Genomic DNA, 23,042 nt, shown 5'->3' on the forward strand with positions numbered 1-23,042 from the left:
TCCTAGGGGTAGTGAACCATTCCTCGAGAGCATGGCTTTCCTCTGCAAACTAACCAGCCCAGAGCTCACATCCACCACGTCTTCTCTCCAGCTCACTCACAACGGCCACTCTCCCCCTGCCCTGATCATACCAGGGCCGGGCAATGACAACTAGGGACGACCCCTGTGCCGCAGAACCCCCTGAAACTGTTCCAGCTAGTCAATCCTAAGCCTGCTTACCCTGCCTCACCCGTTCCTTCCTGCAAAAGTGATAATAAAGGCTCTCGCCCACATTTTCCCATCTATCCTTCTGCCTCTCAACTGGCCCTGGTGCATTCTGTGTGGTCCTTTGGGGTGTGGCGTACCCTCTCCTCTTGAGACCTATGAGTCACAAACACGCTTTCCAATGGAAATTAGCCCTGATGCGCTAGTCCCACCGTACCTGAACAGCAAGGACAAAACCTACATTTTCAGATACCGGTAATAGCTAATTCCCAAGACATCAGCACAACCACCTCACCACGGTTCCTTTGCCAGGGCAGTGCCCGAGCACTCTGCCTCTGAGTGGGGCGTGAATGGCTTCCTGTGTCCCTGGCTTGTCTCCGCTTGGACGGCTGTGTGCCCTGAGCCTGCCCACAGTGCCCATCCCAGGGGTTTATCTGACTAATATCTGTCCTTTCCATAGACCATGACTCCATGAGGGTGAACCAGGACTGTTCTGCTCGCCTTGTGTCTGCACACAGTAGGTGCTTAACAAACATCTGGGGTGTCTTCAAGTCCATTCCCTCATCTGACCCTCGCAGCAGCCCTCGGAGGTAGGCAGGTATGGGCTCTCCGACCCATATCATAAAGAGGAAAGAAGGGGCCTAGCAAAGTGAGGAGGCCGCCTCATGGCCACATGGTGGGTCAGAGGCAGAGCAAGAGCTGGAATCAAGGCCTGAGCCCCCAAAGCTGGCCAATATTTTCTGGAGACTGTGTCTCATGGTTTGTGTTGCAGTCTGCACACTAGAGGAGACAGGTCTGCACTTGGCCATTCTGAAGACGGTAAAGGTGAGAGGTCAGTCTGGCCCTGGGGAGGGGACAGGACAGCAGGCTAACCAGCTAACCAGGCTAACAGCTGGGCACCTGTGTCATGATGCCCCTCAGACCTTTGAAATAACATTAAAAAAAGAAGACTTGATTTATAAAAAGAAAAAAATTCCAGCTAGGTGCAGTGGCTCACGCCTGTAATCCCAGCACTTTGGGATGCCAAGGTGGGCGGATCATTTGAACTTGGGAGTTGAGACCAGCCTGGGCAACATGGGGAAACCCTGTTCCTACTAAAAAAGTACAAAAAAATTAGCCAGGCATGGTGGTGCACGCCTGTAGTCCCAGCTACTCAGGAGGCTGAGGCAGGAGAATTCCTTGAACCTGGGAGGCAGAGGTTGCAGTGAGCCAAGATCATGCCACAGCACTCTAGCCTGGGCAATGGGAGTGAAACCCTATCTCGAAAAAAAAAAAAAAATCCCAAGTTAAACAACAGTGGTTCTGCTCTTTTTTTTCCCTCTGTAGTTGTTGAGGATCCCCAAAAGCAAGCTGGGCAGGTGTTGCCGGGCTTGGAGTTCCCTACTCTAGCCCATCCTCGTCCCCTGCTTCTCCTCTGACCCACCCCCAGAGGACGGATGCCCACAGTTGCTCACAGGTTAAGTTCTGCAGCAGCCTCCTTCACTTCCTCACGCTGGTGCCTCCCCCAGTGTTGTTGGACATAACGGATGAAAGGATGGGTCGACGGAGGAACGGATGCACATTTTCTTCACAAGCCTCCTTCTTCGTGAGACCTTCCCTGGTCGTCCCGTGTAGAATTGCCACCCCTCCTGAGTCCTGGCAGCCCCCCACCCCCCCACCTCTGCTGTCTTTTCCTTGTGCTCCACATCCTGGTAGTCCTTGGAGAATACATCCCTTCATTATTGCCTTTCTCCCACCTGAAGTGCAGAGACAAGTGATCTTTTATTCACTGGCTGGGCCCAGCCCAGGGCCTGGCCCAAAGTGGGCCCCAAAGGAAGAATGAGTGAATGAATCTCTCAGCCACTAAGCCTACCCTCTTGGCCTTTGGACAGTCATCCCCACCAAATGTCCACAGCTGCCCCGCCTCGCTGGCCATCTGCCTCCCGCTAAAGCTGCTTTTCCACACCCTTGCCAGGCCTCACTGATGGCCACCATTCTAACCTTCCTCTTCCTCACCCCACACCCACACCAGTATTTGGCTCTGGAAACCCTCAGCTCCACCCCTTTTCCTCCATCCCACTCTCGTCCTCATGGTCTCCCTCCCTCCAGTCCATCCTTGGGCCTCCTCTCAGCAGCCAGGGTGCTCTTCCGAAGATACAAAGCTGACTTGTCAGTCCTGTCATCAAAACCATTCTCCATGCCTGGAAAGAGGCCCTGATTCCTTAACATCTTTGCAAAGCTCGCTATGATCTGGCCCTGCCGACTTCTGTGGTCCTCCCCCACCCTGAACCCACCCGCTCCATGCTTAGTTCACTCCCAGCACTGAACCATGCCTCATCTTCCTTCCGAGCCTTTGCGCATGCTGTTCCCCCTCCTGGGGCATCTGACTCCGGCTCACCCTCGGCCCAGACCGCTCCTGCTCCAGGAAGCCTCCCAGGATCCAAGGCTCAGCTAAATGCCTTCTGGGCTCCCAGAAATTAACAGCCTGTCAATTTCCCTTGGTCTAGCCCTGGATGCCATGGGGGCAAGGACCATATCTGTTTTGCTTTTTTCTGAAGTCCCTGACCCAGTTTGTGCCTGGTACATTGAAGAAGCTTGGGACATGGCTATTGATTTCAATCAAGCTGAAATCTACTGAGCTGAGCTGCGTGAATCAAGTCTAAGTGATTGGCCCAACCAGGAATTCAAGATAAAACAGTAGAAGGCACTTTTTAATCCTAGAATGCCAGAGATGGCTGCATCCTCAGGGCTTTTGGCACCCAAGCCCCTCATTTACACAGGGAAAAACTAAGAACCAGAAACAGTAAGCATCAGGACTAGATCCCAGAACGTATTTCTTCCAGTTCAAGACTTTTTTTTTTTTTTTTTTTTTTTTTTTTTTGGCTTTCTTTTTTTGAAACCATGGTTGCAAGAACCTGCTGGCTTTGGAAAGACCGTGAGACAGCGTGAGGCAGGACAATAAAAAAGCTCAGAGAGGTGAAGCGATTCACCCAACATCTCACAGCTAGGAGGTAGCAGAGCTGGGACTGAACTCCAGGTCTGGTTGACTCCCAGTCCATTGCTCTTTGCCTACAGAACATTCCATGGGATGTAAAGTTGTATGCATATCAAGGGATAGGCTGACCTAAAATAGTGTTATTCCAAGATCCTGCTTTCAGTCTGTATATCCTTTCTAGCCCACGCTGCATCCAGGTATGGCTATTAGAGTGCCAGGCTGCCCACCTGTCATCTCCTGCCCCTCCAACCTGGACTCAGGCAACTTCAGAAGCCTCCTAGGTGTGCATGAGACAGCCTGTATCTTGTCTGCTGCCCAAGCCAGGCTAATTTAAAGTAGAGATGCTTTTCTTTTTCTTCTTTTAACTTTAAAAGGATAAAGAGCTCTTACAGACAACCCAATAGAAAATTGGAGCAAAGACCGTGAACAGGCAAGTCACAAAATAAGACACATCAATGGCTAATAAAAGTCAGAAGATGTTCCTCAACTGCACAGGCTCAATTGCACCAATCGTTTAGTAAATAAAAATTACAACTTCAATCAGATGTCATTTTAAACCCATCAGATCGACAAATGCCAGGGTTTGCATACTCAGAATCTGTAAAAGCCAGGCAGGTCATGCAAATGGGAGAAAGAGCCAAGAGGGACTCCCAAGAGACCAGCTTCTAGAGGGAGCAGACCCCGCTTCCAGGTCATCATCTCTCAGGGATGGGTTTGGGCTGCCAGATTGCCCCACCTGCCAGTCGTAGTCAGAAATCAGATTTCCATGAGAATATGACTTTTAACTGTTGGCAACTGCTTCAAAATTAGACCCAGTCAGTTCTACTTTTGGAAATAATTGGATGAATACACAGAGATTCATGCATAAGAATATCCATGGCAGCACTAACTATAACAGCGAAAGACTAGATGCTACTAGATGTCAAGCAATATAGCACTGACTAAATAAAATATGATGCATCCCCACAGCAGAGCACTACGAAGCTCCTAAAAAGGCTGGCGTGTCCCATTGGGTTATTGTCAATACTGGAGGTCTTCGTGGTAGATAAGAAAGATATGTTATAATTAGAGTAGCCAAAAGCTTTAGATTTGTCCGTATCGGGGTAAACTCCATTCGCAAGAAAAGCAGTTACAAAATAAAACCATTCAGGTTATGTAATATCATGAAGAAAGAACCTTCAGGAGAAACCTTTATGAAATGGTGTCATGAGCAAATATCCTCTGCAGATGAAGCATTCGGAGCAAAGGATTGCAAAGAATGCCCATGTCAAGTCATTCAGTAGCAGTAAGGGATGTGAATGAACACGTGTCCTTTCAAGGAAAAGATCAGGGCTGTGAACAAATCGAAATGAATCAGTTTGGTTGGGGGCAATAACAGGGACCTCATTTATTTATTTATTTATTTATTTATTTATTTATTTATTTATTTATTGAGAGAAGGTCTTGCTGTGTCACCCAGGCTGGCATGCAGTGACATGATCATGGCTCGCTATAGCTTCAACCGATCCTCCCACCTCAGCCTCCCAAGTAGCTGGGACCACAGGCACGCACATCACAACTGGCTAATTTTTTTATTTTTTATTTTTTGTAGAGATGAGATCTCACCATATTTCTTAAGCTGGCCTTGAACTCCTGGGCTCAAGAGATCCTCCCACCTTGGCCTCCCAAAGTGTTTGGATTACAGGCGTGAGCCACTGCACTGGGCCTAATGCAACAGAGAGAATGCATAGAAGTCCTAAAAAGGGGTGTGCCCAGCAACATAATGGGTGAAAGATGCACCCGAGTCTCACAAACCAGGCTCCTGAGTCATCTACCATTGGCTGGTACCTGCAGACTCAGGCAGCCTGGGAGGTAAACTTCAATTCTTTGGTTGGGTAAATAAAATCGTAGCCCCAGGAAGAAACCAGAAATAGCAAGAGATTGTAAATGAAAATAAGAATAGAAGAATAAAAAGACAAATTGAAATCCATGGTGTTGGTCCTCCTATCACCAGTTATGGTGAAAGCGTTCTTGTCAGCTTGATCGTTATATAATTGTCTACTTTTCAAGATATTTAAAGCACTTATGAGCATTTGAAATAATAGATGTGTGCAGAGTTTATTTGGTTAAGTTTGTAATCAAAGTTTAAATGCTTGGGAACATCTAATTTATTAAATTCGTAAGTTTTAAGAACTCAGCAGCTTAATTATTAGAATGTTAAATTGTTTTGAGGAGTATTAATTATGGGAAGTGAAAAATTAGATGTTGGGCAATGTACAAAATTGTATTTCTTTCCGTGAACATTCCCTTGGAGTTCAAGAAATTGTCAATAGTTAGAAAAAACGAAAAAATTTTAACAGCTGAAAAGAAAGCAAAAAATTAACCATACTTCATGCTGAGTAGAGTGTGGGGAACTGACACTCTCATACCCCACTGGTGAGAGTGTAACTGACAGCATTGTTGCTGCATGTTAGTTTGATCCGGAGTATCAAAACTCAAAAGGACCTCACCCTGTGAAGCAGCCACCACACTTCCAGGGTATACAACATGAACACAATCATGGTGTACCATCAATTCTCATTATTTGTGACAGTCATGTTCTTTAAAGTTGCTGGGAACACCAAATTAGCAAACATCAAAGCATTGCTCCCAGGGGAAATACAGGGTTAGGGTCCTTTAAGCTTCTAGTCACAACACATTTGTCAAGTGATCAATACGCCACCTCGTTGTATGTGTGTTTCTGTTTAAAGACACCTTATTTAGTGTAAATTGCTGATTCATTCACGTTGAACTGTTGGCCATCACTCAAACCTGAATGAAGCTTCTCTAACATGTCTTTCCTCCATAATGCTCACTGCAGCCTTCTTGTGCCTAGGGTCACTAGACAGCACGTCTGCACTGTGCTTGGGCCATTTTAACAGTGACATCACCAACAAAAAGTACAAAAATGGTGGCACTAAATATACAGCAAAAGGACGCTAATTTCCGGTGTGAAGCTGACACAGGAAGGCAGAGCCTGGCCTTGCTCCACCTCATCTGGGAAGTGCGCATTGGGCGAGGCAAACTTTCGACTGCTCTGTGCATATCTGAGAATGACTGTGAAAGTGCAGCAAATATTGTTTTTGGGGTTACAAATAAATTTTAGCAAGTAGGCAAACTTGCCAGTAGGAATCTACGAAAAATGAGGATGGACTGTGTGTGTTAAAAAGATGTTAATGGCAACATTGTAATAATCAAACGATTTGGCCACTGGATAAGGCCTAAATGCTAATTAGTGGGATATTGGTCTGACCGGGGTTTTTCAATCTCAGCATCATTGACATTTGAGACCAGATAATTCTTCATTACCGGGAGCTATCCTGTCAATTGTAGATGTTTAGCAACATCTCTGACCTCTACCCACTAGATGCCAGTAGCACCCCGCCCCTCCAGTTGTGACAATCAAAAATGTCTCCAGAGGCTGCCCAGTAAGAACCTTGGGTCAGATAAACTAGGAGGCAGCCTGCGATGGACTGCTGCTTTGCCTTTAAACAGCATGGTGTCTAAACAGCTTGGGAGGATTCCCGTGACATTTTTGAGTAAGAAAAAAAAAAAAGACAGGTGGCAAAACTGGATGTATAATAAGATTCCATTTTTACATCTGAGTGAATTTGCATGCACACACGTAGAAGAAAGAGAAGAGAAAAGGTGAAAGCTTTTCTGACTTCCTGCTGCACGGGCGTATCTGAGGCCTTCACACCAACGAAATCTTGAGTTTTTCAGAGTCCACGGGAGACATAGATTTGAGGGCCACGAGCACTTCCTGCCTGGACTCAGACCCCTGCTGGGAAGGGTTTGGGATCTGGAGTCAGGCCCCACCTCCAGCTGGTGCTCCTGGCAGCCCCTTGCCTGGCATGGAGGACCTGTCTGACGCTGGCTCTCCACAGCATAGGGATGACCCTGGTCCCTACTGCCAGCCCCTAACTGGGGTTGCCCTCAACTGGTCACAAGCCCTGGCACTGTGCCCCACTCCCTTGTTCCCCCAGCTAAGCCCCATCTCCAGCCTGATTCCCTGGTTCATCTAGACAGTTCCTCCCCATAGCAGAGTGCTTTGCTAGGTCCTCTACCACCTCCTAGGGTATGTGTACAGATCAGCCCAGCTGTACCCCAGTGGACAGCAGCAGCAGCAGCTGGGTGGGTTACCCCCCAGTCTCAGCATCCTCCAGCTGCCCCTATCAGACATAATGGGCTCTGGAGTTGGACAAACCTGGACACAAATCTTGTCTTGGGCATTTACCACCTGTATGGCTTTGAGCAACTTACTTTTCTTTCCTGAGCTCCATTCTCCTCATCCGTGGAACAGATTCCTCTCAACACTGTGAGGAGGGTTCGCTGAGCTAATAAGAGTGAAGAATGCAGCACAGTGCATAGTTTCTCCTGAATCAGTGGTAGCTTATGGGGTTTCCACTTGGGGTGATGAAAAGTTCTGGAACTCCATAGTGGGCATTGTACGACATTGTGCATGTCTTTAATGCCACTGAACTGTACACTTTAAAATGGTTAAGAGGGCAATTTTTATGTTACATGCATCTTACTACAATCAATCAATCAATCAGTCAATCAGTCAGTCAGTCCATCAATGGCAGCTTCCTTCCTATCTATTCCAGAGCTCTTTATGCTCGGGCCTATCCAGGTTTAACATTTTCATGTCTTTGCCTACTCTTCCACCTCCAGATACTCCTTAGAAAATTGCCCTGACCTTAGAGTTGAGACATCTTGTCTTTTCCTCTTCTTGGAAGGCTCAGGACCCCAGAGACCTTCCAGAGGGCAGTCCAGGGAGGGGAGGGACCAGAGGGGACAGGGCTGACCATCCCCCATGACTCAAGCTCTGTAACTATAGTTGGCACCTGGAAGGGAGGAACAATCGGCCCAGGAGTTTGGAAGGAATCCTTCGTCTCTCTGGGGTGCTGGGGGTCAGCAGCTGGGGCCCTCCTGGGTCTGTAGCTAAGCCTGGACTGGTGAGCTCCCCCATTCAGCCTCCTCTGACCACAAGCCCCTCAGGGCAACCTGCTCACGCTGAATTCATCATCGCCCCCATCCCAGCTGCCTCTTCCTTTTTCTGGAATTTCAAAACCCGGGAGCAGCACCTATGTCTTTCCAGCTGCCCAAGCCAGAGACCCAGAGCCCAGAACCCTCCTTCTCCCACTTCCGACCTCACTCTAGACACTCAGGAGCCCAGAGTTCTCTGCCCAAACTTCCAGGGCCTGCACAGGGACCTGAGTGCCGCCTCCTGAGAGTGGACGGCACCACTGATGTGTGCATAAAGCTGCCTTCAGAGGGTGGGAGATGGGGTCCAGGCCCCGCCTCCTGCTCAGGAAGGCTGGGCGGGGCGGCTGGAGGAAACAAGCACGTCTTTTTGCCTGAGGGATGGATGAGGGAAGGGTGGGCTAGGTCCTCTGTGTGTGTGTTGGGAGGTGGGGCAAAGAGAGGGGTGAGCCTGCTTCTACTCCCCGGAAGGGACTTGTTTCTTCCAGTCCCCACCACCCAGCCTTCCTGAGCAGGAGGCAGGGCCTGGGCCCCATACCCCACCCTCCAGAGGGCAGCTTTCAGTCCCTAAGTGTTTAACACTGTGTTTCCAGTACACCTGCCACACCACTTATCTCTGTGCCATCTGTGGCGTGGAGCCACAGCTTCCAACCAGCGAGGCCCGAGGCTTAGCTCGATGCCACCCAGGAGGTCTCCTGCCAAGAAAGACAATGAAGGCCGTCGATCTGGCCAGCAGGGCTGAAGTGGAGTCACCCAGGGCAAGGCCCACACCTCAGCTTCCCCTGGAGACCAGAGAGCAGCTGCTGGACCTCAGGTCTTACTCTGCCTTCCCCAGCCTCACTTCTCCTCGTACAACCCACACCCCACCCCACCCCAAGCCCCCACCCTTACTCACCCCCTGGCTCCCCAATCTCTCTGCCCTGGTTAACCTCTCCCAGCCATCCTCCACCCTGCAGCCAGAACGAACTCTCCAAAACACAACCTCTCTCCCTGCTGACAGTGCCAGGGGCTCCGATCACTCTCTGGATAACGCCCAGATTCCTTGCAGAACCCAGCTGACCCCGCCCGCCTCGCCCTGCCTCACCGTTTGCCATAGCAAGCAGCTATTTTCCTTCTCAGGGCGAGCTGGTTCCTACTTTTGTGCCCTTGCATGACACCTCCTCCACCTGCCTTTTCACCTGCAAATTCTCCTTCATTCACATCCATCAAGACCTGCCAGGTGAATCTTAATAGCATCCCTGATAGAATAATACCCAAACAGCAGCTCCATCGAAGGAGGTAGTTTCCAGTAATAACACAAAGAAACAACTCTGCCCTTCGGTGGCCCTGGGTGCAGATCTCCAGTGTGCTGTTTAGTGGCTTCATGACCTGGGACAAGGTACTTAACCCCTCTGAATCTATATCTTCACCTGTAAAGCAGGGCCAACAATATCGACCTATAGGGAAGTGATGAGATTGACATTAACAAGATACATATGCGGGAACCAGTGAGTGAGGCTAAGACGAGAACCGTCGTATTTTCTGCATCAAGAAGGGCACATAGGTAGTACATCTCAATTGTAATAAGGAAGATCTAACACAGGCTTGAAAAACAATGAGAAGAGACACTGTATTTCATAAGCAGGTCCCAATGGTGTGCACAGGATAACTGAATTTTTGTAGAGAGGGAAAAGCATTTAGGAGACATCCCAAAAGGTTAGAGTTGTTATCTCTGGGTAATGCAACTTTTTAACAATTTTATTTTTATCTCTTTTTTCTTTTACTTATCTGTGTTTTTTCCTGCATTCACTACAATTTCCTACCCAAGTTGTTGTGTATAGAATTGTGTGCTCAAAAACTAGGCGGAAGTCCTAACCTCTGCTACCTGTGAGTGTGATCCCACTTGGAAATTGTCATCTTTTCCGATGTAATCACATTAAGATGGAAATCATACTTGATTAGGGTGGGCCATACTCCAATATAACTGGTGTCCTTGTAAGAAGAGGAGAGACACAGGGACACACAGGGAGAACGCCGTGTGATGAGGGAGGCAGAGATTGGAGCAATGTGTCACCAAGCCAAGGATGCCAAGGTTTGCCAGCAACACCAACAGCTAAGAGGGTGGGGAGGAAGGATTCTCTCCTGGGGCCTTCAGAGGGAGCATGGCCCTGTCGACACCTTGATTTCACACTTCCAGGTTCTCTAGAATGGCGAGAGAATTAATTCCTACTGTAAGCCATCCAGCTTTTATACTTTGTTATGGCAGCCACAAGAAATTAATATAAAGAGCAAATCTTACTTATGTACTAGAAAGGGCAAGGGTTTAAAAAGAAAAAAGAGGAGGAGGAAGAGGAGAATACCCCCATCAAGAGTGCTCTCTGGAGGGCTGGAAGTGTCTGCTCAGGACTCAGCCCAGGTGTGTAGCGAGTGTTTGTTGAGTGAATAAACATGTCTGCAGCATGTGACATTGTCTTGTCTCTGTCCTGCCTCCTCACGGATCTCTCATTCTAGCCCAAAACTGCCTGTCATGAAGGAGCTCCCTAGCCAGGCTGGAAGCACAGCTGGGCTTCACGTGTAGTCCCAGCCCTCAGCTCAGTGGCTGGCATGGGGGAAGCAGGCAAGGACCTGAAGGACTCTAGGTCAACAGCTCTATCCCCATCAGCTTTGTCAGGGTCCCCTGTGTGATGATGCTGTGCCCTCGGCCGCATACCCAGCTTCTTATTCTTTGTGACCAAGCCACACCTTGTCATTGGTCAGATCTTTGTGCTGCTTCCAAAGCAATCTACCTACAACTCAGGTTAGACCCTGCCATGCCCTCCTAAAGACCTTCGGTGGCTCCCCCATTCCTGGACATAGCATTCAAGGCCACTATCTATTCCAAGCCATTTTGGGGCTTGCCTGTCAACTCCTCACCTCCAGCCCCTCTTGCTGCCTTCTTCCCCAGCAATCCCACGTGGTCGATCTCTGCCCGCGTGCCTGCCTGCCCTCCCACCTTCTCTAATCTCAGCACTGCCCAGGCCTCCCAGCACAGTGGAAATGTCATTCAGAGGGACTGTGGAGAGCACAGTGTCCCTGGCTCTCCTTCCAGGAAGAGGGAACAGAGGGAGGGCTTTTCTGGAATGTCTCCAGGCCTATCCTCCTTAGCTGGAGAGGGACTCTATCTCCAGCAGGGGAAGAAACAGCAGATGTCTTCTGCTCCTCTGAGTGACCCAGTCAGCCTTGAAGAATCACAGGAAATGGCTCTTGGGACTTGCTAATGAGCTTTGGACGTCTTCCCTCTGGCCTGGCAGAGTTGGGTGGGGAGAGCTTCTGGGTCCCACTTGTTGGCCTTTCTCCTACTTTCCAAATGCCTCCTTCCTTTTCCTCCTCCAGGAGCTGGGAGGTGCAGTGCCGAGCCCCACGTAGTGAGGGGAAGCTCAGGCAGAGGAAGCCTGTTTGTTCTCCAGTTTGGGCTCGCTGTAAACAACTTTTCTTTTTCCTGATTAGGTCACACTCTTGAGCAGGGTTTTTGGGACACCTTGGCTTGGTCAGGGGCTACTTGCATCTAAGGAACAGAAAACCCAGTCAAAATAACTGAAATTAATGGGAGACTGGGAAAGGTTGTGGAACCCAAGGGGAACCACCAAGCCTCAAGAGGAAGAACCATCAGACACAAAGCAAGAAGCAGACTGTCAGACACAAAGCAGATGCTCGCTCTGTCCCTCCTTGGCCCACCTCTCTCCTGTCATCACCACTTTTTCTCATCTGCTTTGGAGATCAGACTCCTCTGTTTGTTCATGAGGGTCCCCAAATGGCTGTCCTCAAATGGCAACCTTCCTTCCCAAAACTTACAGGTTCCCCAGGCCCAGCCAACTAATCTAGTCTCTTCCTCTCTGGGAGCAAGAATGACCATCACAACCCAACAGCAAACTCGTAGAGCCCCAGTGACGTGCCAGCCACTGGTCCAAGGTCTTTATGTGGGTTTTCTCATGTAATTCTCAAAATAACCTCACAAGGCAAGTTTTATTGTCATCCTCACTTATGAAGATAATAAACGAGGAAACAAAAGCTAGGAGGGGTTAACTTGCCCAGGATCACCTAGTTAATGGGTAAGGAAGTTGGGGTTTGAACCCAGGTTGCTGGGCTCCAAGGTCTGAGCTCTGAAATGAATTGGCCTGGCCCAGTGTCTGGACTGGGTCTTCCTGGATCAGGTGTCCTTCCCCGGCCCAGTGAGCAATGGCGGCAGGATGGGTTTAGGACACTCCAGGGCTGTGGGAGAAGGAGGGGACATAGCAGTGTCCTGGAATGTAAGCTCGTCTGCTGCTGGGATTGTCTATCTTGTGCCCTGATGCATTCAGTGCCTAGAACAGTTCCTGGCACACAGTAGTTGCTCAGCAAATGTTTGCTGAATGAATGAATGAACTTCATATCTTGGACTTGTCCCTGGCAGATGAAGAGGTAGAGTTGGATGTAGCCTTATTTGGGACACCTATGACCATCTCATCCTTCCAGGAAAAAAAAAAAAAAGATACATTTTATTGGTGTTCAGTCACTGGGAGAAAACAACCCCAGGCCTGGTTCTCTCTCCTCCGCAGGGAGCCTCCTCCTCACTGGTTTATCCAAGACCACCACCCAGAAGTTCCGCTCAGAGCTGTGCCGCTGGATGTTAGCAGCCATCCACGCCATGGGCCCTGGCTCTATATGTGGACACTGTGGTGTCTGGTTCAATGTATTTTCACTCAGCACCTTCAATGGCTTAATGAGCTCCGTGATTTACATGTGGTTCTTCCCCAAGATATTTGACCACGAAATCCTCTTTTCCAAAGGCATCTCATGGGACTAGTAGTTTGAACAATACATTTTGAGAAATAAAATTTTGATCAGCTTTGTTGCCTCATTTCATTTGCTCATTGGAACTGAGTTTAAGTTCCTATTGTGTGCCGGGTAATAGTCTCTGTTTCTCCCCAGTCCCTCTGGTTCCTTACAAGGGCTTACAAGGGCTTCTGGGGTGAGACCCTTCCCCAGGCTCTCTCTCCCATCTACCCTCATTAACCTCACTTGTCGAAAATCTCCCCGGAAGCCCTTGCACTCTCAGGTCTCCTTCTTGGCCTCTAGTTGGTCTCCGGGATGGAGCTTTTCCTCCCACACTCAGGCTGTCTGGCCCCAGCCCCTTTCTTTCACTTCGTGGTTTAAAATGCAATTATAGCACATTTCCATAAACAGGTTCTAGGCAGAATATTAAGCTTGAAAACAATTGCAGAAGATTGTATTAATCATTTTCATTTCATTTTGCAAATTTGGAAGTTGGGACCTTAGATTGGGATATGTCGTTGAAAGAAAATTAGATAGCATCTCATCGGTTAATGGGTTTCTATGGTGCTAGGTAGGTGGCTTGTGCTTGCTCCAAAAACCCCCCTTTGGGTTCCTATCAGCTGCCTGACACATGGTATAATCTTCCAGAACTTTCCAAAGCATGTCCTTGGACTTGGCTACTCTTCCCTTTTTAGAAGGGAATACGTTATTATAAAAAAATAAATCTATCATTATCAAAAACTGTTTTATTGTGTTGGTTTGTCCTTCATCACTTGTGCCAAGCAAAAATGATGGTCTGAGTGTCCTGGCCTTTCCCTTCCCCTGGCCACTAAAAAGCGTCCTGGCTTGGATGTCTTGTCTTTGTCTCTCCAGATGCCCTGTCCCTCCCCACCCTGCTCAATGCCATGCTGTGCACCTCTTTAACTTCCAGTCGGTTGCCCATTGGTCAGTGCTGGAGGCTGGAGGGAAGGAGGGAGGGGAGAGAGAGGTCAACCTTTTATTTCCTTGGTTTCCAGCAACCTCCTCTCTTCCCTTCAGGCCTAGGATGGTCTCTGTGGTTTTCAGCAACTTTGCAAAGAGTTGCCGTGTTAACCCCTCCTTGGGAGACTGGAGTTCCTTGTCCCATCTGTTGTCTGGGCCCTGCACTGAAAGGGGCAGTCAGGTCCTTCCCCTACCCTCCTAGGAAGGCTCTACTGTCCTCAGTTCTTTGGGGGTGTTGATGATGCGGATTTGGAAGAACAGGGGAGGGGATGGACCTGGAGGCTCTGCCGGTATGGAGGCAACAGATGAAAGAGGAAAGAAGGACTTTAAGAAAAGTTGTTAGGAACCAGCAATTCCCATCATGGTGTCTGTGAAATACAAACTGGGGCCAAGCAAGGTGGCTCATGCCTGTAATCCCAGCACTTTGGGAGGCCAAGATGGGCAGACTGCTTGAACTCAGGAATTTGAGACCAGCCTGGGCAACATGGCCAAACCCCATCTCTACAAAAAATACAGAAGTTAGTTGGGCATGGTGGCATGCATCTATAATCCCAGCTACGAGGGAGGCTGAGGTGGAAGGATGGCTTGAGCCCAGGAGGCAGAGGTTGCAGTGAGCCAAGATCGCACCACTGCACTCCAGCCTGGGCAACAGAGCCAGACCCTGCCTCAAACGACAACAACAAACAAACAGAAAAACCCCAAAAAATATAAATTGAGAGGTTCAGCTACTCTGAGCACCCTTTGTGAGACTGCACTGGGTTTCTCTGACTTCATCAGCAGGCCTGAACCTTGGGGGCATGGCCTCAGCATGCAAATTTCCAGGTTTAGCTATCTTGTGGCCTCTTTGGAATGGCTGCATCTCTAAACCTTGAATCTATTTATCCTATCACTACTAAAATAGAAACCCCCCCAAACTACACAGACTTTCCAAGAGGACCTGAGACAAATTCCCAGGCTTCAAGGCAACCCAGTGAGAGCTTGGCAAAGGAAATGTCTCACCACTTCCGTGCCTAAAAGAAAATCCCTCCAAACCCTGTATCCAGGCAGAGGATGTGTTTGCTGTCCCCTTGCAGAAGATTAGGGTTAAAATACCTTAGGACCCAACTGTGCTCTGCACCCTGCCCTGGGCACCAGGGAATCAGATGATGCAGACAAAGCCCCTGCTCTCCAGGAGCAGCTGGGGAGATGGGCATCCCTAGAAGACGGTGACGCAGCAGACAGCACAGTCGGGGGTGACAGGGAAGCACCATGAAAGGCCTTGGAGGCTTCCTGGAGGATGACAGGACCCCCCTTCCATAGGGGGTGCCAATGCCAAGTCTTACAGAGAAGCAAGGGTTTGTGGAAGCAACGACAGGGAAGTGGAAAGACCAGTCTAGGTGTCTGAGGAGTAGACAGAAGGCACAACAAAAATAAAGGCTTGAGGCTAGAACGGCATGGGTGTACGAGAAGCTAAGCAGGTCAGTGTTGCTGGCATGTGATATAGGAGGCAGGGCATATACAGGTAGGAATCCAGAGAGCCAGGCAGGCCAGGTCCCAGAGGGCTTTGGCTGTCATGCCCCTATGACACGGCTGTGGGTCTGTGGGCTCCCAGTCTGTTACTAGAAGGGGCAGGTGGGTGAATGACAAGGTGCGGATTGGGAGAATCATTGGGGGCTCTAGGGGTGGGGCATCTGACAGGAAGCTCTGAAAGCAGGGGTCCAGCTGGCAGGCTGCTGCCCACACCAGGGGAGAGGAGGGCTGGCCTCCTATTCTCCAGGCAGGCATCTGGATGCCAGCCAGGCTGTGCCAAGAGCACTGGTAACACTGCGCTGCTCAGAGTCGGGCACTTTACCCCAGCCCCACTTGGCAGCAGGTGAGGATGGAAGTGAGTGGGGGCGGTGTGGCAGAGGGCAGTCAGACAGAGTTCCCCCTTGGTGACCTGCTTGTGGGTGGCCACTTCCTATGGTACCTGATATCCTCTGGGCTGGGTGGCTCTTGGCTGGGAGGACAGCAGGGTTGCGAAGGTCTCTGTCTGCCTTCACGTGTCCTGTCTGCCAGAAACTTCTGACAACTCCCAGATAGGGCTTTTGGCCCATGGAGGCAAGACAGAGTTCTGACTGTAGCCATGGGTCCCAGTGTTGTTTCCTTTGGGAAGTTGTACTGGGGATGTCAGACACAGAAGCTGTGTGCTGGCATAACTTCCTCTCCATCCCTTCCACCAGGTCACAGTGGGGACTGACTCCAGCAAGAAAGGACTGGCTGGTGCAGATCCAGGCCTGCAGATCCAGAATTGGAGATGCGGAGGCCTCGAGCTGGAGGAATTGGAGATGCGGAGGCCTCGAGCTGGAGGAATTGGAGATGCGGAGGCCTCGAGCTGGAGGAATTGGAGATGCGGAGGCCTCGAGCTGGAGGAATTGGAGATGCGGAGGCCTCGAGCTGGAGGAATTGGAGGTGCGGAGGCCTCAAACTGGAAGCAGCAGGAGCAGAGGTGTGAAGTTCCAGAGTAGAGAGAGGAGGGGCCATGACAAGCTATGAGTGAACCACAAGGAGGCAGGAGCCATGAGAAAAAAGGGCAGAGGGTAGGGAGGGGAGGAATAAAATGAGGGGGAGCCAGAGTCGAGTAGGGAGAGCTCAGCTTGCCCAAGTGGGGCAGAAGAAGGGACACTGACCACCCCCAGAGGTCCCTCAAAGCTAACCCCATCCCCACAGGCAGGACTCCGCCATATGTGAGCTTCCCCATTATCCTCGTGTGTTTTCTCAACAAATCCCCATCACCCCGGGACCAGCAAAGCCAAAGCAGGTGTGTTGGGGGTAGCTTTCCGCCTTCAGATCCCGGGCCCTGCCTGTGTCTGCACAGGTTGGGACACCCCACCCTCCAGCTCCATTTATGCCTCAGTCCCAGACTTCAGGGATTGAAGGACCCTTGGTGGCCTCTAGGACAGCACTTCCCAGGTGTGGGCCATGAGAGGATTTTAGGGGGCAAAGAGAAGCTTTTCTTTAAACATTTAAAATGTATGCATTGGCTGGGCGCAAAGGCTCATGCCTGTAATCCCAGAACTTTGGGAGGCCGAGGTGGGCAGATCACAAGGTCAAGAGATCAAGACCAACCTAACCAACATAGTGAAACCCTGTCTCTACTAAAAACACAAAAATTAGCTGGGTGTGATGGTGGGCGCCTGTAGTCCCAGGTACTTGGGAGGCTAAGGCAGGAGAATCACTTGAACCCGGAAGGCGGAGCTTGCAGTGAGCCGAGAGCACGCCACTGCACTCCAGCCTGACAGAGTAACACTCCATCTCAAAAAAAAAAAAAAAAAAAAGACATGCATTAATTTTAAGACACATTTAAAAAATCACATAACTAGCCTGTCGTATACATGCTTTCAAGATAGAGTTTAGAATTAGGATGGATTTAATTAAGTTTTTTTTTAAAAGGAGATAATAAAAAGGTAAGTGTTAGGTGTCAATGCAAGTGGAGGGCGGATTGGTGATAGTTGAACCTGAAAACTGACACTGACGGAAAACTGCTCCTGGATGGTCCTTTTCTCTCTACCATACTTCACGCAGGAGCCTTGAATTCTTCTCAAAATGAGCATCTCACTACTGAAAAGGCAGCTGTGGCACTCTGGAGATCCAGGAATCTGACTCACCCTGGCCCCCAAGTTTGGCTCCACAAACATACACTATCCTCTCTTGTGCACGTGGTGCTGGGCTTTGTGCTGGGGATGTGCAGTTGAAAAGGACACAGCTCTGCCTCTTTGTCCCCTGCCTTTGTCTCTTCAAGGCTTCTGTTTCCCATCTGTAAAGTGAGGACACATCCCTTAAATCAGGAAAGCTCCTGGCTTTCCTGGTAGGTGATCAGTAAATGCTCCCCCTTTTCCTTGAACCCCTTGCCAAGTTATTTCTTGTGCAACACAAAGAATGGATGTCATCAAAAGAGTGCAGTGTTCGAGACTTTTTGGATAGCTGCGTGACCTTAGGCAGGTCACTCAACCTCTCTGAGCCTCAGATTCCCCATCTATAAAGTGGGGATAACAATATCACTTGTTGCACATTTATGCGGATAAAATGAGGTATTATTTGCAAAGCACCAAGCACAATGTTTGTTCAAACTTCCCCCTTAAAAACTCTTCTCATCTGGACAGAGCCTGCCTTTCTGTAGCTCTCTCAGGGCCAAGATAAGGGCAGGGTAACCCGGCAACGAGGAAGGCTGACCCGCTGGGAACTGCTCATCCTTTGTGTTCTTTTGTTTTTTGAGACGGAGTTTCACTCTTGTTGCCCAGGCTGTATTCAATGTCGTGATCTCGGCTCACTGCAACCTCCGCCTGCCAGGTTCAAGTGATTCTCCTGCCTCAGCTTCCCAAGTAGCTGGGACTACAGGGATACACCACCAGGTCCAGTTAATTTTGTATTTTTAGTAGAGATGGGATTTCACCATGTTGGTCAGGCTGGTCTCGAAGTCCTGATCTCAAGTGATCCACCTGCCTTGGCCTCCCAAAGTGCAGGGATTACAGGCGTGAGCCACCGCGCCTGGCCCCTTTGTGTTCTTTTTCTCTTGTAGTTCAAAGTCCTCTCCCACTCCTCTTGGGCCCCTTAAGTCCCACTCAGTCTCTGACTCTCACCCCATTCTTTCATCAGCAGCTGGATCATGGGGTAGGCTGACTCTGCATGGCCGAGCAAAAAGCTGCCACTTCCACCCAAGCCCACCTTGGCTCCCTCCCCACTGTGCCTCCCTCTCCCTCCTCTTTTAGGCCTTCCTATTTTCCAGAAGCCACCTCCGACAGTCTTTTTTTTTTTTTTTTTTTTGAGATAGAGTCTCGCTCTGTCACCCAGGCAGGAGTGCAGTGGCGTGATCTCAGCTCACTGCAAGCTCCGCCTCCTGGGTTCACGCCATTCTCCTGCCTCAGCCTCCCGAGTAGCTGGGACTACAGGCACCCGCCACCACATCCGGCTAATTTTTTTGTATTTTTAGTGGAGACAGGGTTTCACCATGTTAGCCAGGATGGTCTCGATCACAACAGTCATTTTTCAATACGCCCCGCCCTGCTGGTAGGAGATCCTACTGCATCCTGACGACAGAACCATCGAGGTCCTATAAAGTCAGTGGGACTGTGAACCCATGAGCTCCAGCCTATGACAGACAAAATACAAGGCCTGCCCCACACCTGAGAGCCCCTGCTTCCCTCTGCCCTTTGGCTGTCACTGGAGATGAGTGCTCTGAGCTTGCGGGCGTCTGGAATCCCCTTCTAAAGATGTCTTCCTTGTGTTTATTCCACTTGTCATGGACAACTAAGCAGAGTGGTCCTCACACTTTCTGGAGTCCTGGCACTGTGTCCAGCACTGAGGATCCAGTCAGGAAGTGTCTGTGCAAGGGAGGGAGGGAAGTCTGGTAACAATGGCATCTGCATGATGGCCAGCCTTCTTTCATCTCTGGTTGCCATTTGCTTTCTTTGCAAGGGGCTCCCTTGGGCAGCACTCTCTGGCCAGTTCTAGAAATGCATGTGGGGGCCACGGCCTGGGGCCTGCCCCTGAGTCCTCCACCTCTTTGGCATTGCTTGCACAACACTCAAGTGTCCTAATGCGTTCCTGGATCACATGACTGGGGGACACTCCCTGTGGGGCTAGTGCCGTGTGCTGTGGCTGCCAACACAGGGTATCTTTGTGAGATCATTCAGATAACAGTGGCAGCCAGCTCTTCACACGTGCCAGGCCCAGGGCCCAGGGCCCACAGGCATCTTCTCACATGTTCTCACAGCAACCCCTCGAGGGAGGAATCCATGCTGATGAGGAAACTGAAGTTCAGAGAGGCAGGGAGATTGCTCAAAGTAACACAGCAGCAAGCACTGAGGATGGATTTGAACTCCTGTCTGCCTGATTCTCAAGTCAGCCCTCTTGATCCCATGCTGTGCTGCAAACGGGGCTGACTGAGGAGGGACAGAGGCACTTCCCACAGCACATGGGCAACAGCTAGGGGCTGGCATACAGCGTCCTCAGTGGGCCCCGATTAGGGGACAGAGGTTGAGAAGTCCACTCGCGGGCAGGGATGGACAGAGCCAGAGTGACCCAAGGCCCACTGGAGAAGCAGAGGCTTAGCTGCACAGGGGCTGAGGGGGAAAGGGTGGACGGAAAAGGCCCTGTGGCCCAGGTTGGGTCAGAAAGCCTGTGATCTGGGGCCCTGCTGTGCCTCTTTCTAGCTGTGTGCCACTGGGCGTGTTACCTCCCCTCTCGCTGCCTCTGCTTCGACATCTGCACAGCAGGGAGGCTGTGGAGGACCAGCACCTTTGTCCAACAGGGGACCTGGAGGGGGTCTGGCTGGAGGATAGGCCCAGCCAAGCCTGTGCCCTCTCCCTTCCTTCCCTCTCTATGTCCATCCTCCCTCCCTCCCTTTCTTCTCTCCCTTTACTTCCCTTCCTTTATTTTCCCCCTCTCCAACCCCCTTCTTGGAAATTCCTTTTCGGAGGCTTTGCAGAGACCCAGTCCACCTTCCAGGGTGATCTCAGTGCTCCCAGTGGAGCACTGACTCTGAGGCCACCTTTCAAGGGGTTTGGGGGGTGGGGTGGTGCCCTGGGGGCCCCTCCCAGGTGCTCTGGCAGCCACAGAGGCTGCCTTCCAGCAGGGCCAGAAAAAGCAGGGCTCCCAATCCCCCACAGACTAAACCTAGCAACAGCCAGGGTTCCTATGGCAACCCACAATTTATTTTTAGTCGTACTTTAACATTAACATGATGTGAGGGGATCTGAGACTTATATTACTCGCTTTTAAACAGTGCCCAAAAAAAGGAAAGAAAAAGAAAAGAGAAAAAGAAAGGAAAGAACGTCTCTTTGGAAGGAAGCATCGGCCACTGGGGGAGGGGAGCGGGGACAAAGCCCCAGTGGTATCTACAGGGAACCGACCTCGGGGAAAAGCAGCAGCTCTTTTTCTCTGGTGTAGCCAACTGGGCTTCAGGATACTCAGGCCACAGGAGGAAGAGGGGCTGTGAGTGGGGTCGGCCTAACCCACGCAGAAACAGCAGCAGCCCTCCCTGCCTCAACTTCATGGCCAGAGTTGGAGATGAACATAAAATAGTCCACTCATTTTGTGAGGGACCACTGAGCTTCCAAGTGAACAAGCAAGTGAAAGGGAGGGAGGGAGAAGAAAAGAAAGAAAGGAAGGAAAGGAGTGAGGGAGGGAGGGAGGGGAAGGAGAGGAAGGAAGGGAGGGAGGGAGGGAGGGAGGGAGGGAGGGAGGGAGGAAGGAAGGAAGGAAGGAAGGAAGGAAGGAAGGAAGGAAGGAAGGAAGGAAAGAAAGAAGAAAGGAAAGGAAAGATAGAAGAAAGGAAGGAAGGATCAACCATGAAGCCAATTAACCATGTGACCTGGGATACCAGCCCGACCTCGGGGACTCAGACGGAAGGAAGGGCTGGCGTCCGCCTACCAGCCAGAGGACACAGCAGTCCTGGGAGCAGTGCCTAGAAGAAGGCAGGGCACAGGCTGGCAGAGACCAGAGGGTGGGTTCAGATGGAGGCCGTGGAGAGGACACTGGACGCTGGCTGTAAAGACATGTCAGCCCCTGCTCTGTACCCAGCCCCATCAGGGCTTTGGAGATGTGGGGTCTAGTCCCATCTGGAGAAACTCACATTTGGGGGAAGAGGATGTGGAGACATAATGCAGATGCAGCTTGGAAGATGCTGTGCAAGGTAGGTTATGCACAGAAAGGAAGAAGCATCTGAGCTGGTTCTGGATTTTCAGTTGTTTCGCTTGGGCTTTTTTCTGGCCCGGGAGTGCTGCTTACTCTCTTGATCCTAGATGGCACTCCCCTGGCCGGAGGCCTGGCCACTTAAAATACTGCATCCTCGGCCAGCGTGATTGGCCCAAGGAATGGGCACATGACCCAAACACAACCAATCAGAGCCTTCCCTGGGACTAAGCTACAGAAATCAGGAGACTGCGGCTCTCCCTACCCTGGGTTGCTGAGCAGTGGCTTCTGAGAGCCTCAGTCTTGGCCTCCTGGAGGCAGCACAGCAGCAGGAGGAGAAATAAGGCCGACGGCAAAGAGAAGCAGAGACAGACAGAATGTTGATTCCGGCACCCACATGCTTCCTTTGCTTCTGGGCCCTTTGACGGGAGCCTCTTCAGTTTTCTTTTAAGCCAATTTGAGTTGGCTTCTGTCCCTGACGATAGAACCAACCTGACTAATTCAGATGGTCACTGTGATTTTGCTCGCATGAGGGGACAGTAGCACCTTCTGAAGAAGAAAGAAAGGAAGGCTGCTTCCTGCACTTGCTATGAATCAGCACCATGCCAGTGACTTGCAGATCTTTTTCAGAGCTAATCTTCACAGCCTTCTTGGAAATTCAATATTAGTGTAATATTACCTGCAAGAAGCCTGGGGCACAGAGAGCAAATGACTCGCCTAAGGGCACACCGCCAGCAGTGCCAGAGCAAGGCTGGCCCCCAGGTCTTCCTGACTCCTGACTGAGCTACACCATCTTTCCTTCCCAAGCCTGGAGTTGCGGCCCCAGGACAGGTTGTCTGGGTGTAGCCTGTGATTCCCAAAGCGTAAACTTTGGACAACGCCCATGGGAAGCACCTGGTGCTGATTAAAAAGAGATTCCTGGGCTCAGGATCTCTCTCCAGCCTCCATTCCGACCTCTATCACCACCACCCCTACCCCAGCAGCCTGTGTCCCCGCCAAGCTGTTCCCCAAACTCTCCATGAGCTCTCTGGTTACCGTGCTTTGCTGGTGCCCACCCTCTTTGTCTACCAACTGGGCTGACCTGTTACCTTCCTCACCTCAGTTTTCTGTGACCCTCAACGTCCCCTGCCCCCACAAAAACATGCACATAGCTGGCCCCTCACCCTGGCTGAATCCATGCCTCCCTGCCCTGGCATCATACAACACCCCTCCCCAGCCCGCTGTCCTGGCCCCATTGTCGGGCCTCTGGGTCTCTGTATGTCGTCTGTCCTCAGCCCTGCTCCCTCCCACCCCGCTGGAAATTCCAAGACAGCAGGTCCTAGCAAGGAGCCTGGCAGACAACGTGCATCTCTGCATGGCCGGGCTCTGTTTCTCGGAAAGGGCTGAGATCCTCTACTTTTAATGCTGCATCTTGTAAAGGGTTAAATTCATTCACATTTTATTTATGTATGTTTTTAAT

The sequence above is a fragment of the Macaca nemestrina genome, chromosome 6, assembly GCF_043159975.1.
Source record: "Macaca nemestrina isolate mMacNem1 chromosome 6, mMacNem.hap1, whole genome shotgun sequence".
NCBI classification, from domain to species: domain Eukaryota; kingdom Metazoa; phylum Chordata; class Mammalia; order Primates; family Cercopithecidae; genus Macaca; species Macaca nemestrina.